General features: G+C 43.5%; 1 protein-coding gene across 1 annotated transcript in view; it reads left to right on the forward strand.

Moving 5' to 3' along the window:
- Positions 1–8,022: 8,022 nt before the first annotated feature.
- Positions 8,023–15,713, forward strand: part of sptssb (serine palmitoyltransferase, small subunit B) — a 40,537-nt gene continuing 32,846 nt past the window's right edge. The window contains exon 1 of the mRNA XM_070882331.1: positions 8,023–8,091. The gene's annotated coding sequence lies outside the window, so the exon portion shown is untranslated. The remainder of the gene's footprint in view (positions 8,092–15,713) is intronic.

The raw sequence follows: 15,713 nt of genomic DNA on the forward strand, positions 1-15,713 counted from the left end.
ATAAAGGATGATATCAGGGCAGTTGTGAGGGATGATATTGGCTCCAATGAACAAAATGTTGAATCATTGTGGGTGGAGATTAGAGATAGTAAGGGGAACAAGTCACTGGTCGGCGTAGTTTATAGGCCACCAAATAATAACTTCATGGTGGGGTGGGCAATAATCAAGGGAATAATGGAGGCATGTGAAAAAGGAACGGCAGTAGTTATGGGGGATTTTAACCTACATATCGATTGTTCAAATCAAATCGCAGGGGATAGCCTGGAGGAGGAATTCATAGAATGCATACGGGATTGTTTCTTAGAACAGTATGTAACAGAGCCTGCAAGGGAGCAAGCCATTTTGGATCTGGTCCTGTGTAACGAGACAGGAAAAATAAACGATCTCCTCGTAAAAGATCCTCTCGGAATGAGTGATCACAATATGGTTGAATTTGTAATACAGATTGAGGATGAGGAATTTGTGTCAGAAACGAGCATACTATGCTTAAACAAAGGGGACAACAGTGAGATGAGAGCAGAGTTGGCTAAAGTAGACTGGAAACAAGGACTAAAAGGTGGCACAATTGAGGAACAGTGGAGGACTTTTAAGGAGCTCTTTCATAATGCGCAACAAAAATATATTCCAGTGAAAAAGGGCGGCAAGAGAAGAGATAACCAGCCATGGATAACCAAGGAAATAAAGGAAAGCATCAAATCAAAGACCAATGCGTATCAGGTGGCCAATGTTAGTGGGAAACTAGAGGATTGGGAAAATTTTAAGCAACAGCAAAGAATGACTAAAAAAGCAATAAAGAAAGGAAAGATAGATTACGAAGGTAAACTTGCGCAAAAGATAAAAAGATAGTAAAAGCTTTTACAGATATATAAAACGTAAAAGAGTGACGAAAGTAAATGTTGGTCCCTTAGAAGATGAAAAGGGGAATTTAATAATGGGAAATGTGGAAATGGCTGAGACCTTAAACAATTATTTTGCTTCCGTCTTCACAGTGGAAGACATAAAAACCATGCCAAAAATTGCTGGTCATAGGAATGTGGGAAGGGATGTCCTTGAAATGATCACTATCACTAGGGAGGTAGTGCTGGACAGACTAATGGGACTGAAGGTAGACAAGTCCCCTGGTCCTGATGAAATGCATCCCAGGGTATTAAAAGAGATGGCGGAAGTTATAGCAGATGCATTTGTTATAATCTACCAAAATTCTCTGGACTCTGGAGAGATACCAGCGGATTGGAGAGCAGCTAATGTAACGCCTCTGTTTAAAAAAGGGGGCAGGCAAAAGGCAGGTAACTATAGGCCGGTTAGTTTAACATCTGTAGTGGGGAAAATGCTTGAAACTATCATTAAGGATGAAATAGCGGGACATCTGGATAGGAATAGTGCAATCAAGCAGACGCAGCATGGATTCATGAAAGGGAAATCATGTTTAACTAACTTACTGGAATTCTTTTGAGGATATAACGAGCATGGTGGATAGAGGTGTACCGATGGATGTGGTGTATTTAGATTTCCAAAAGGCATTCGATAAGCTGCCACACAAAAGGTTACTGCAGAAGATAAAGGTACGCGGAGTCAGAGGAAATGTATTAGCATGGATAGAGAATTGGCTGGCGAACAGAAAGCAGAGAGTCGGGATAAATGGGTCCTTTTCCGGTTGGAAATCAGTGGTTAGTGGTGTGCCACAGGGATCAGTACTGGGACCACAACTGTTTACAATATACATAGATGACCTAGAAGAGGGGACAGAGTGTAGTGCAACAAAATTTGCAGATGACACTAAGATTAGTGGGAAAGAGGGTTGTGTAGAGGACTCAGAGAGGCTGCAAGGAGATTTGGATAGGTTAAGCGAATGGGCTAAGGTTTGGCAGATGGAATACAATGTCGGAAAGTGTGAGGTCATCCACCTTGGGGAAAAAAACAGTAAAAGGGAATATTATTTGAATGGGGAGAAATTACAACATGCTGTGGTGCAGAGGGACCTGGGGGTCCTTGTGCATGAATCCCAAAAGGTTAGTTTGCAGGTAATCAGGAAGGCAAATGGAATGTTGGCCTTCATTGCGAAAGGGATGGAGTACAAAAGCAGAGAGGTGTTGCTGCAACTGTATAAGGTATTGGTAAGGCCGCACCTGGAGTACTGCGTGCAGTTTTGGTCACCTTACTTAAGGAAGGAAATACTAGCTTTGGAAGGGGTACAGAGACGATTCACTAGGCTGATTCCAGAAATGAGGGGGTTACCTTATGATGATAGATTGAGTAGACTGGGTCTTTACTCCTTGGAGTTCAGAAGGATGAGGGGTGATCTTATAGAAACATTTAAAATCATGAAAGGGATAGACAAGATAGAGGCAGAGAGGTTGTTTCCATTGGTGGGGGAGACTAGAACTAGGGGGCACAGCCTCAAAATACGGAGGAGCCAATTTAAAACCGAGTTGAGAAAGAATTTCTTCTCCCAGAGGGTTGTGAATCTGTGGAATTCTCTGCCCAAGGAAGCAGTTGAGGCTGGCTCATTGAATGTTTTCAAGTCAAAGATAGATAGATTTTTAAGCAATAAGGGAATTAAGGGTTACGGGGAGAGGGCGGGTAAGTGGAGCTGAGTCCACGACCAGATCAGCCATGATCTTATTGAATGGCGGAGCAGGCTCGAGGGGCTAGATGGCCTACTCCTGTTCCTAATTCTTATGTTCTTATGTTCTTATGTTCTTATAACACCCACTTAACATCTATTTTCCTGCTGAAATGAGGTATAATGCCCAGATATCGCCCATTTAGCCACAAGATGGAAACTGATGCCCATTTTTCGGATACTTATCGCCGAGCGGTACTTTCACCATGTACATAATGCTGGGAAAAAATAATACCGCCCACCCACTTTGGGCACCATTTTTCAAATCGCAGGTCGCTTCATTGAAAAAGCTGCTTCAACTTCAGGGGAGTTTGCATTGACTCTGGAGTCCTTCTCAGGTGAAGTGACCATCTCAACAGACATATTTTCAGACTCTTGACGATTGGGTTTTACTGTAGGTGTCTTTTAGTGTGGAAGTTATTGCTTCTGATCAATCGCAATTATACTTTCATTGGAATGGAGCCAGCTATTTCCTAGCCTGCATCAATTAATACGCAGATGCTGCAGCGTGCAAATGGCACAACGTCTAATGCACATCATTATGTGCCCAATCTAAGACATGCCAGAATGAGGAGGAGATCCAGACCATACACACCCCGCACTTACAGGGAGAAGAGATCTTACCTCGACGTGCCCGAGCACACCTGCCTTCGGAGACTGCGCTTCCACAAGATGGTGATCAATGAAATATGTGAGCTCATCAGGTCACATATGCAGCCTGCCATCAGGACATTACTGTCCGTCGAGGTCAAGATCACCGCGGCACTATATTTCTATGCGTCCGGTTCCTTTCGGGCCTCCGCGGTCGAGATTTCCCCTCTGTCTCACCATGCCACACATCGCTGCATTAGACAGGTCACAGAGGCCCTGTACGCACGTCGGATGGACGTTATCAGCTTCCCCATCACCACGGAGGCTCAGACTGACAGGGCTGTAGCATTCTACTGCATTGCTAAGTTGCCCAGGGTGCAGGGAGTTATACAGTGCACTCACATCACCATGCGGACACCTTCTCAGGACCCTGAGCTTTTTTGTAACAGAAAAGGATTTCACTCCCTGAAGGGTCAACTAATTGTCGACCACAACCAAATCATAATGGCAGTGAATGCCAAATGCCCGGGCAGCTTCGATGAGGCCCACATCCTGCATGAGAGCGCTGTCTCTGACATGTTTAAGAGTCAGCCACAAGGACAATGCTGGATGCTTGATGATAACCGATATGGCCTAGCCACCTGGCTGATGACCCCCCCCTGCGTGAGACCCATACCGAGGCCAAGAAGCGATACAACCAGAGTCACAGAGACACATGCAATGTGTTCCAGAAAACAATTACTGTGCTTAAGCAACACTTTAGATGCCTGGAGCACTCAGGAGGGGAGCTACAATACAACCCTGAGCAAGTAGGAAATTCGTGGTCGTGTGCTCCATGCTGCACAACCTGGTGATCAGTAGGGTACAATAATTGCCAGAAGAGACGGATGGTCCACCTCAGAAGAGGAAGAGGAGGACAAGGGGCTGCATGTTGACCTAGGGCCAGACAATCAGGCTGACTATACAAGCATGCCCACACCCCCCCCTCCAGACTGCAGAAAAGGGCCCATGGTGGCTACATAGCTGCAGGATTCTTACATCAGGAGCTCATAAATGAGCAATTTGCCTGAAAGAACATTGCTGTAATTGACAAAGATGACACACTGCTGTGTGTGTGCAGCTCAGACATCAATGATGCCCATCACCTTGGTGCTAGTTAAAGTTTAAGTTGATTCAAGTTAAGTTTTATTTAACCCTTTCATGTTAAGGAATCATCAATGTGTAACGGTCCAGCTATCTGAGACAATGCACAACAAGGTTATGTTGAATAAAAAACATTTTATACGACCATGGGCTGAAATCATAACTATCACGGGCAAAAACGTCCCACCCCACCCCACTTTTTCGACCATTGACATCAATCAAATGGTCAACATACCTAGCAACACAGAATACAAATGCAAAGCAGGAGGGTGGTTCCCTCCTCCCATATATTACAACAAATTGCATACACTGCGATGGAAATATAACAAAGCCATCATCTGCAGACATGTACCTCTTTTCCTTCCCCCCTCCACTTCTTCTCCCCACCTTTACCCCTTCCCCTCCTCATTCCATGCTGCCTGGCCAAAGAGCTCCTCAGGTGGTGCCTCATTGGGGGGAGATGAAGACAGAGGCAGTGGTTGTACGAGTACAGGAGCGGGGGGTGCCGAGGCAGGAACATTCTTGGATCCAGAAGCAGGATCTTGGTCCTGCCTCTCATGTGTCATTGGCACTGGTGGTGCGGAACCTAGGGATGGAATGGCGCGCTACGGGACCATTGAGAGGCCTGTACCAGCAGTGTTTCCTGGCTATTGCCTGCAGGGCCTCTGCCATCCGCGGAACGTACTTAGTCATGGTGCCAGAGATGGTGGCCAGCTGTCGGGATATGCCCTCCAATGCATTGATGAGCTGGTCACCAATGTCTACAGTTCTCCTGGACAACTTAACCATCTCTCCGCTCTCATCCAGCGCTCGTGGATCAAACCTGCCGCATCCACGAAACCTCCGCGGGGTCGGCGGAAAAATGGGGTGTCCTATGGTGAGTGGTTGGGCCCGGTACCTCTAGAATGGAGGCGGGAATGGCCGGAGGAGCACTAGATGGCCTTGGGGTGGAATGCCTTCTGGAGCATAGCGATGCAGGTTCCTCGAAGTCGGCACTCTCATCCGTGGAGAACAGACCCAACGGATTGATGGGCGACAATCGGAGCTCCTCAGCACCAGATGTAGGATCATCTGGCGAGTCCGGCCCCACACCCCCACCTTCTGGCCTCTGTGGTCTTGCCTGGGGCCACGCTGCTGGCTAAGCTTCAAAACACAAATGAGGTTATTAGAGGAGACGGGGATGCTAGGGTCACAAGGTGAGTCCAGCGCTACACACAGCATTTGCACGACAAAAGCACCATCGCTATCAAAATCATCACAGACATCACATTTCATGACCATCAACACATTATTCATTGCAATGATTTTCATTAGGCCAGCATTATTTATAGGACAATTTTAGAACCTATCTATCATATATTATTCTTCAGATATGTGGGTGTGGCATCAATTGAATTTACATCACGCAATGGTGTATAATTTACTCACGTGGCATCACTTCAGGGTCTACAGCTGCTTGCGAGGCTGTCCGGATGGTGCTTCCCCATGATATCGGTGATGTCGCTGATGACTGGTGGCCCCCCACCCGTTCACCTCTGCATGGACCTCATTGTCGATAGCTTCTTCTGTAAAAGGTAACAGGACGACATGGCATGAGATCATTATGTGATATTATTGCTAGGTACCATCACAGACACTGATACTACACATAACCGACAGATTTATTCATGCTTATTATGATCATTATCATTCTTTACCTAAAGACGTACACCGTGAACGTAGGCTTTGAGTACAACATTCCGATAAAAGTGAAAGACCTCACATTTGATTATAGTCACTGATGACTCTTACAAATCAAATTATATAAATATATAAGTACATGTAAATAAATGTAATACTTACTCTTGCGGATCCCACAAGGTTGTTCCATTGCTTGCGGCATTGGTTGCCCTCACGCACCTCGTTGGTCGCCGATGAGACCACCTCTGCTGTCTCGGCCCATATCTTCTGGTGTGCCTTTGGTGTGGGCTTCCCACGCCCTCCCTGGGTCAAATCATCCCAGCGTAACTCGACCTCCTGCAGGAAGGAGGCATTTGCCTCGTCCGAGAACCTCCTCGCTCTTTTGTGCCTTCCAATGTGCTCCTCTCCCAACTCACTGCTCTCTCCAGCGTCAGTCTCCACAGTGTGCTGTGTCACCTCCTCCTCTCCCTCCATTATAGGCACCAAATTTGGGCAAATATCTGGCTGGTAACAGCTAATTTTTTTTTCCCAATTTGCTCTAAAGCTCTATACTCTCCCTCCGTCCTCCCAAAGCAACCACACCACACCCACACACGCTTTCATTCCCTCTCAGCTCCCTCTCTCTCTGTCTCCTCTTATGAGCATGTCATGATGACCCTTGACCTCCTGAATCACGGGAATAGAGCATTGCCATGCCGTTGCTAAGGACGGCGACACTTTACGGCAGAAAGTCAAAGAGATTTAATGCTAACGCCCATTTCATATCGCTTGCGGTAACGCCCAATTTCAAAAATGGAGACTAGGGGCTTTGAGAATGGGCGATAAGCCGGATGGAAATAATGCCCATTTTTGGGCGATCTGCAGTGTAAAATCTAGCCCTATATGTTTTATAAAATCCCTCTTTCCTTTGAAAATGTAACAATGGGAAATATTACCGCTTACTGACATTGACGTTTAGTTCAGGGAGTGGAAATCTTCAAAAATTGCGAAGTCGGCATTTCCCGCAACATCCCAATCAACAGAACCAGGACTCGCCAAGAGAATCTATGTAAGAAAGAATTGCGGAGGCAGATAAATTCAAACTCCTGAAAAATTCATGGATAAAAGCGAGTTTGTTTCATTTTTCAATAAATATAAACATTAATTCAAGCCCTTGTCCAGAGAGAAAATAAAGCATGTATTTCAACTGCATAATGATTATCATTAGTGTTTAATATTCTCGTGTTGGGTAGCTGTCAATCTGAAATATTTATCTTGACCTACATCTGAAGTCTGCTGGCGCTTCTTGCTGCTATGTGATAGGGCCATAGACGGGATCACACACACGTGTCAGTTTATTTCGGGGAATCTTACTGACTTTTTTTTGAAAGGGACTCAGTGACACGCACAAAAACAGGTGTACAACTGGTATAACCAAGTTATTTCCAGCCTTCTCGGTCACATTTCAATCAAACAGCACTCCTGATTCGCATTTTATTCGCTAATGGTCGTAAAAAAAAAATTCTGAATATATATTGTGATGCACACAACGACAAAATACACCTTGAATATATAAAACAGGTTCCTACCTTTTTAGATATTTCCCATTCTCTGCCTGGCTATAATGTTGCAGTAACGCCACAGTCATTATTGTTTGTCACTGCATGTATCAGTCTAGGGTTGTGACAAGTGCGGTAGACCTAAGTAGCTGTCGGGTTACACAGCCGTCTTGGTGTCGCAATTCTCCCGTGGCCGGATTAATCCGTAGCATAGCGATAAATCTACGGTTCCTTTGATTGCATCAATGCAATCTTGGGGAATTTGGGAGGTGCCTGATTCTCCAAGGAGACGCGTGAGTTTCTGTATTTACTGCAGGTTATCAGCAACTCTTGTGTTTTTATTAGTCAGTCGCCTCAGCTGCTCGCAGTTACAGTAAATGGGGGAAGGTGTGGCAAAGACATCTGCCTAACAGGTACGGGACCAGTTTCACTTTAGATAAACTAACTTCACGCAGTTGTGCCTCTCCCATCCAGAAGCAGCGACCAGTTTTATTAAATATACCAAATTTTGGAAAGGTGAGACTTTATTCTTGTTGCTTAAATTCTGAATGAAATCTGTGTTAAAACTAAAATGTAGGTGAATGCAAGATGTTTCTGGTGCAAGTATGTGGCAGGACCTGCCTTTCTAGGTTTTTGTACAAAATCTAGTCCAAAGGTCCATTCCCTCAACAGGCGTTAGATTAACCGTTGTTTTTAGTTACTGTTCAAATTTACTGTAACTTAAATTAATACATACAAATAAACTAATCCTGATTCAATCTGTCCGAATGCCGACTTGCCATGTTTAGGCAAGCAGTGATTTGTTTAGGTGCTGGGACATTCGGGCTGTATAAATGACGTTGATTATGAAACTATAGTAACAAGTATCTCAAAAAGTAACAAGAAGATGAATAATGTAGGAAATGGTGAACAAGTCCCTAAAGGAAGGGTTAGAAATTGAAATGACTAGTGGCTTGTTTTACACATTGTTGTGACTGAAGGTTGATTTGCTATGTGTCACTTAAAAAAAAAAGTTGCTTGCAAGTCTCAAGTAATCAGAAGTAGAGGATATAAGATAAAGATTCTTATTTTTTTAAGGGATAAAATGCATGCTCTTTAGTATAATAAGCAGAATGTAAAAATGTGTTATGATGAACTAGCTGTGTTAATGCACCTGCAGTGATAATTATTTTGTGCTAATAAGCCTGGTGTAAATGTAAACAAATTGATAATCTAGGTGGTAAGTTCACAATTGTTCAATGCCATTTGACAACCCTGGTTTACCAACTAAGCATTGCGTATGCTGGTAAAGTTTGTTGCAGAGAAACGATAGATTTTTGGTGGGGAGGGCAGCTACCCACTATTCAAGGAAGGCACCAATATATTTCTGAAAGAGTTGGCACTGTCTCAACAATAACTTGCATTTATATAGCACCTTTAATGTAACAAATCATTCCAAGATGTTTCACAGGAGCATTATCAAACAAAATTTGACACCGAGCCACAAAAAGGGATATTAAGACGGGTGACCAAAAGCTTGGTCAAAGGTTTTAAGGAGCATCTTAAAAGAGGAGAGAGAGGTAGAGGGGCAGCAAGGTTTAGGGAAGGAATTCCAGAACTTAAGGTCTAAGCAGCTGAAGGAAGGCCACCTCCCCATTCGATTCCTCACCCCCCTTTATTTTGTTGTGCTAAAGTTGTACACTAATAATGCCACATTACTACAGTGGAGCAGTTCTAGTTGTATTCTTGTTATAAGTTTTGCAACACTAAAAGCAGTGGAAGAGCACCATCCCAAAAATGTTTTAACATAAAGGTTCATATATTCAGATTTGGTAAATATTAACCTGGAATTAGCTGTCCTGATGATGCTGAACTGGCAGTGTTCACCGTCATTTCGCCTTTGAAACGTACCGCAACTTCAGGATTTAGCACATGCTCAGCCTGATGCAGAAATCCTGAAGTTGCAGCCTGTCGTTCTCTACTCATCCACAGGCTGTGCTGTGCCCATCCAACGCCACCCCCGCCCCCCCCCCCCCCGTCCCCACCCCAACCCAAACCACCCCCCTCCTCTCTCCCAGAGCCGGCAATCACTGAAATCTGGGAAATTGACAAAAACTTCAGTTCTTCCACAATAATTACATTGTTAAATATACCACTAAAAGTTAGACACAAAGGGATTTGGTGTAACTGGGGTTTTAACAGGGTATTGACTGCTAAGCAAAGGTTATGGACCTGAAAAACTAATTTTAATTTTGTGCAGTGTCAAATTTATCATTTTAATAAAAAATAAACATATTAAGAAACTTAAAGTTTTTTCATCTTTATTTTAGGTTAGCCTTTTCCCCATATGAGAGCCCTAATCTTTGTTCTGCGCTCTCTAATATATTGGAAACATTAGAATTTTAAGAACTTACCCACTTCCTGGTTCTAAGCCTGTGAGAAATCTGCAATGTGATTGGTTGCTTAGACAGCTTGTTGACGTCACAGCAGCTCACACTATGGGATTCCCACTATACTATATTAATTTGAATTAAGCGACAGAAAACCCGAACTTCTCGACACAGAGACCGTGATATTTTTGTGCAAAGGTTACTTCGGTGTCAGCAGCAGAAGCCTTTGCTTCACCGCTGACCGCAAATTACAGGTTATTATAGAAGAAAAAATATCAATTTGGAAGGCTGTTACCAGTAAAACATGAAGGTAAGAATGCCTTAGATTGCTGTGTAGCACCATCATAAAGGAATTTATCAAGCTTTACTCTGTAAAACTAAATTCTTCTCGAAATTGTGTATCATTTTTCTAGAAATACAAGTACAGAACATCTTCACAAATGCATTGCTAATTTTGTTGTTTGACTTAATGACAAGCAGAATTCTTACCATTATTTGAAGTACCACTGGTATATTAGTTTTAAACCTACCCCTGTTCTGCAGTATATAGGGTTAAATAATAGATCCTGGTCTGCTTTTATAACTCACATACTAGAAAATTCAGTGTTGGTTAGATGACACTCTCCATAAGTTCACTTCTGTCCTTTGTCATCAAAGAAAGAAAAGAAAGACTTGCATTTATATGACACCTTTCACAACCACCAGACATCTCAAAGAGCTTTACAGCCAACAAAGTACATTTTGATGTGTTGTCACTGTTGTAATGTGGAAAACGTGGCAGCCAATTTGCGCACAAGCAAACTCCCAAACAGCAGTGTGATAATGACCAGATAATCTGTTTGTTTGTCATGTTGATTAAGGGATAAATATTAGCCAGAACACCACGAATAACTCCCGTGCTCTTCTTCAAAATAGTTGCATGAGATCTTTTATGTCACTTGAGAGGGCAGAAGGGGCCTCGGTTATCAGAACACAATCTGCTTCAAAAATTAAAATGAAATACTCCAGGAATTTTTGGCTTCATAAAGGATAGCAATAAAATGATCAGCCTAATACTTAAATCTCCATTGTGCAATACTCTAATGCTGGTGCCCATATTCTAATGCTGTTCTTTGAATCTTTTTCTTGGTTTCTGTTACGTGTGGGAGAAAGCAACTTCCAGAGTGTGGCTAGCATCATTGTAATTGTGCAAATTAGGCTACTGTGAACTTAAAGTTAAAAATTCAAACTTCCCTGTTCCATTCAGGTGGGTCAATAGTTCTTGTGAGGCTATACTACATGAGGTTTCCTCTGTAAAGATGGCTCCTGAGACATCCAGTAACTCTAACATTGACTGTCAGCTGAAACTTTCCATAAAGTAATTTTAAAAATTTGAAGTTTAATCCTAAAAATCTGTTGAATTGTGGAAAAGCTCCCTCACCTCGAGTGGTTCACTGACTTTTGTGGTAAGGATTTAACTTTCTTCAGTGCCAGTTTCAGTTTTGAATCTCCAGAATCCGTGTATTTGCAAAGTCAAATCTGAACCTGACATCCAAAAGTTGAAAGCACAAAACCCAACTCAGAAAGGCAGTGGTGATTATCCCACATTATGCATTCAATCATTTAAAAACCTTTATTAAAATGGTATAGCTTGAGTAAGAGTCACTTCTATTTTCAATGCTGAACCAAATTGGCACACTGCTATCACAAAATTGTCTACCTACAGCCTACCAGGACTGGGTGAAAGTACTAGAGATTTAATATGTTTCTGTTTGGAAAGCCTGCAGTTAAAACACTCACCCATTGGCTAAGCAATCATGTGGTTTTAAACAGTCACTCACATCAATCACCACAAACTTTATGGTAAAATAAATAGGGGACTTTTTGCATCTCTGCATCTGTATGTATATGTGTTTAATGGAAATTTCACTTGCGCTATTTCTACTGCACATTGTTTGGCTACAAAGCAATTTGGGCTACAGAGTCAAAAAATATGCAATATGATTTAGTCTGAAGCCAAATTGTTCAGGATGGCATCAGGTGTGAAACCATCTGGAGTAAGCTGCCTTACACTGCTTCAGCTTTGTGCTCACTGCAGTATAACTTCAATAGGTACAAAGCTAGCTTAAACATTAAAATGTAATTTGTTCGAATAGTCTGCTGGACTGACTTTAAAATGTTTAATGTTAAAGAACCATTCCATAGAAACATAGAAAATAGGTGCAGGAATAGGCCATTTGGCCCTTCGAGCCTGCACTACTATTCAATATGATCATGGCTGATCATGCATTTCAGCATCCCATTCTTGCTTTCTCTCCATACCCCTTGATCTCTTTAGCCATGAGGGCCACATCTAACTCCCTTTTGAATATATCTAACGAACTGGCCCCAACAACTTCCTGTGGTAGAGAATTCCACATGCCCACAACTCCCTCTGAGTGAAGAAGTTTCTCCTCATCTCGGTTCTAATTGGCTTACCCCTTATCCTTAGACTGTGACCCCTGGTTCTGGACTTCCCCAACATCGGGAACATTCTTCCTGCATCTAACCTGTCCAATCCCGTCAGAATTTTATATGTGTCTATGAGATCCCCTCTCATTCTTCTAAATTCCATTGAATACAAGCCTAGGTGATCGTCTTTTTTCATATGTCATTCCTGTCATCTCGGGAATCAGTCTGGTGAACCTCCGCTGCAGTCCCTCAATAGCAAGAATGTCCTTCCTCAGATTAGGAGAACAAAACTGTACACAATATTCAAGGTGTGGCCTCACCAAGACCCTGTACAACTGCAGTAAAACCTCCCTGCTCCTATACTCTAATCCTCTCGTTATGAAGGCCAACATGTCATTTGCCTTCTTCACCGCCTGCTACACCTGTATGCCAACCTTCAATGACTGATGTATCATGACATCCAGGTCTCGTTGCACCTCCCCCTTTACCAATCTGTTACCATTCAGATAATAATCAGCCCTCCTGTTTTTACCACCAAAATGGATAACCTCACATTTATCCACATTATACCGCATCTGCCTTGTATTTGCCCACTCACCTAACCTGTCCAAGTCACTCTGCAGCCTCTTAGCATCCTCCTCACAGCTCACACTGCCACCCAGCTTAGTGTCATCTGCAAACTTGGAGATATTACACTCAATTCCTTCATCTAAATCATTAATGTATATTGTAAATAGCTGGGGTCCCAGCACTGAACCTTGTGGTACCCCACTAGTCACTGCCTGCCATTCTGAAAAGCACCCGTTTATTCCTAGTCTCTGCTTCCTGTCTGCCAACCAGTTCTCTATCCACGTCAATACATTACCCCCAATACCATGTGCTTTAATTTTGCACACTAATCTCTTATGTGGGACCTTATCAAAAGCCTTTTGAAAGTCTAAATACACCACATCCACTGGCTCCCCCTTGTCCTTGTCCACTCCACTAGTTACATCCTCAAAAAATTCTAGAAGATTTGCCAAGCATGATTTCCCTTTCATAAATCCATGCTGACTTGGACCGATCCTGTCACTGCTTTCCAAATGCACTGCTATTACATCTTTAATAATTGATTCCACATTTTCCCCACCACCGATGTCAGGCTAACCGATCCATAATTCCCTGTTTTCTCTCTCCCTCCATTTTTAAAAAGTGGGGTTACATTTGCTATTCTCCAGTCCATAGGAACTGATCCAGAGTCTATAGAATGTTGGAAAATGACCACCAATGCATCCACTATTTCTAGGGCCACTTCCTTAAGTACTCTGGAATGCAGACTATCAGGCCCTGGGGATTTATCGGCCTTCAATGCCATCAATTTCCCTAACACAATTTGCTGTTTGCAAAAGCTTATCAAACTGAGTTTGCAAAGGCTGACCATGTGTGAGGAGCTTGAGGCATGCTTGTGGTTTCTTGCCTGCTCATAGGTATCTATCAAGGTCTTTAATTGTTGGACTGTGATCCCGAATGACAACATCTGGGAAAGTTAGAAAATGCAGGGATGTTCATTTTAATTTTACTTTCTGTCATCAGGAGAGATGTGGGCAGTTGCTCTATCTGCCCAGGTTAGGATATATGCCGTCCAGGGTGGGGGCAGGGGGTTGAAGGGAAGGGGGAAGGCTATTTGTATAAGCCAATAAGTTTAATGTTTTAAACTTTTAAATAATGAACTTAGAAAATCTGTTCCCTCTGGGTATTTTGAGAACAGATGACTACTTAACAAGATATGTGCTGCATATGTGGGGCCGTATCCTGGGTGAGGGCCATTCCTATGGATTTACCAAACTTTCCAATTTTACTTTTGTAAGATGTTGGAGTGTGAGGTTAGTTACGTCAAGTAGGATACCATCAGCATACAGTGATATATTGGTTTGGATTTTTCTCGGCTCCAAGTGGAAGGAGAGGGCCTTGTACTAGCCTCCTTCCTCTCCAACTCGCCTCTCGCCCAGCCAATGCCTTCAGTGGTCAACTAGGTCCAGTTCTTTGAAGTCTAGATTAGAGATATAGGTCCGTATGATGAACAGGAGATGTGGCTATTGCCTTTTTAACACATTAGTATGTGCTTTAAAAGTGTCTGGAAGGGTGCCGGCCTCTTCAACATGGTAAAGGAGTTTCAACAAAGGAGATGTCAGTTCAGGAGCAGGGTCTGGTAGAAATCAGCTGAGTAGATGTTGGTTCCAGTTGCTTTCCTGGACTGTAGGTACTATATTGCTGCTTTGATCTCCTTGGCTGATATTGGGGAATCCAGTGGCTGCATCACTTGGCAAATTGGGAGCACTTGGCAAGGTGGTCGGGAAGAGGGAGGTTGGTAGGTGGTGGGAACTTGCCTGATGGGTGGCCTGAGACTTTGAAGAGGTCAAAGAACCAAAGAAGTACATAAATCCCTTGTTGATCTCATTTGGATCTAAAGTTAGCAATCATTCTGAAGTTTTAATTGGTGCCACTGTTCATTCTACACTTGTCACAGGGTCTATGCAAGGAGCTTCCCAAGGTTTGTTTCCTTGTTTATAATATTTTGCCTTGGTGTAGCAGAGATGCTTTTTGGAATCCACTGTTAATGGGTTTAATTCACCACTGGCCTGTATCAGAGATCATTAATTGGTGTTGAGCTTCTAGGCCCACTGTTGGGTGCTGGGTTGCTGGCCTAGCTGAAACCCTCCATGGTGGCCCAGTGGGTGCAACAGTGCTGACCCTAGGCTTCGCAGCATCCCTCCCTTTTAAGAGAGGGGGAGGGATGTTGCGTCGCACTGACTCACAGCACCACATGCCTGCGTTTCTCTTGCCCCGGGAGCATCTGAGAGCACCAGCATCTTTTTTTTTCAGGTAAAGAGCCCAATTGCGGGCTCATGCCTCCTTCTACTGGTGGGCAATAAACAAATCGGATAAATCAAATTCTGCACCCCAAATCCAGCATGGGGCAATTTTGCCCCCATATCATCATTATCATCATCATCATAGGCAGTCATTCGGAATTGAGGAAGACTTGCTTCGATCCTGAAGTGAGTTCTTTGGTGGCTGAACAACCCAATATGAGAGCTACAGACTCTGTCACAGGATGGACAGATAGTCATTGAGGGAAAGGGTGGGTGGGACTGGTTTGCCACATGCTCTTTCCACTGCCTGCGTTTGATTTCTGCATGCTCTCCGCGTTGAGACTCGAGGTGCTCAGCGCCCTCCCGGATGCACTTCCTCCACTTAGGGCGGTCTTTGTACAGGGACTCCCATGTGTCAGTGGGGATGTCGCACTTTATCAGGGAGGCTTTGAGGGTGTCCTTGTAACATTTCCACTGCCCACCTTTG

This window comes from Pristiophorus japonicus, chromosome 6 (genome assembly GCF_044704955.1).
Source record: "Pristiophorus japonicus isolate sPriJap1 chromosome 6, sPriJap1.hap1, whole genome shotgun sequence".
Taxonomy (NCBI): Eukaryota; Metazoa; Chordata; class Chondrichthyes; family Pristiophoridae; genus Pristiophorus; species Pristiophorus japonicus.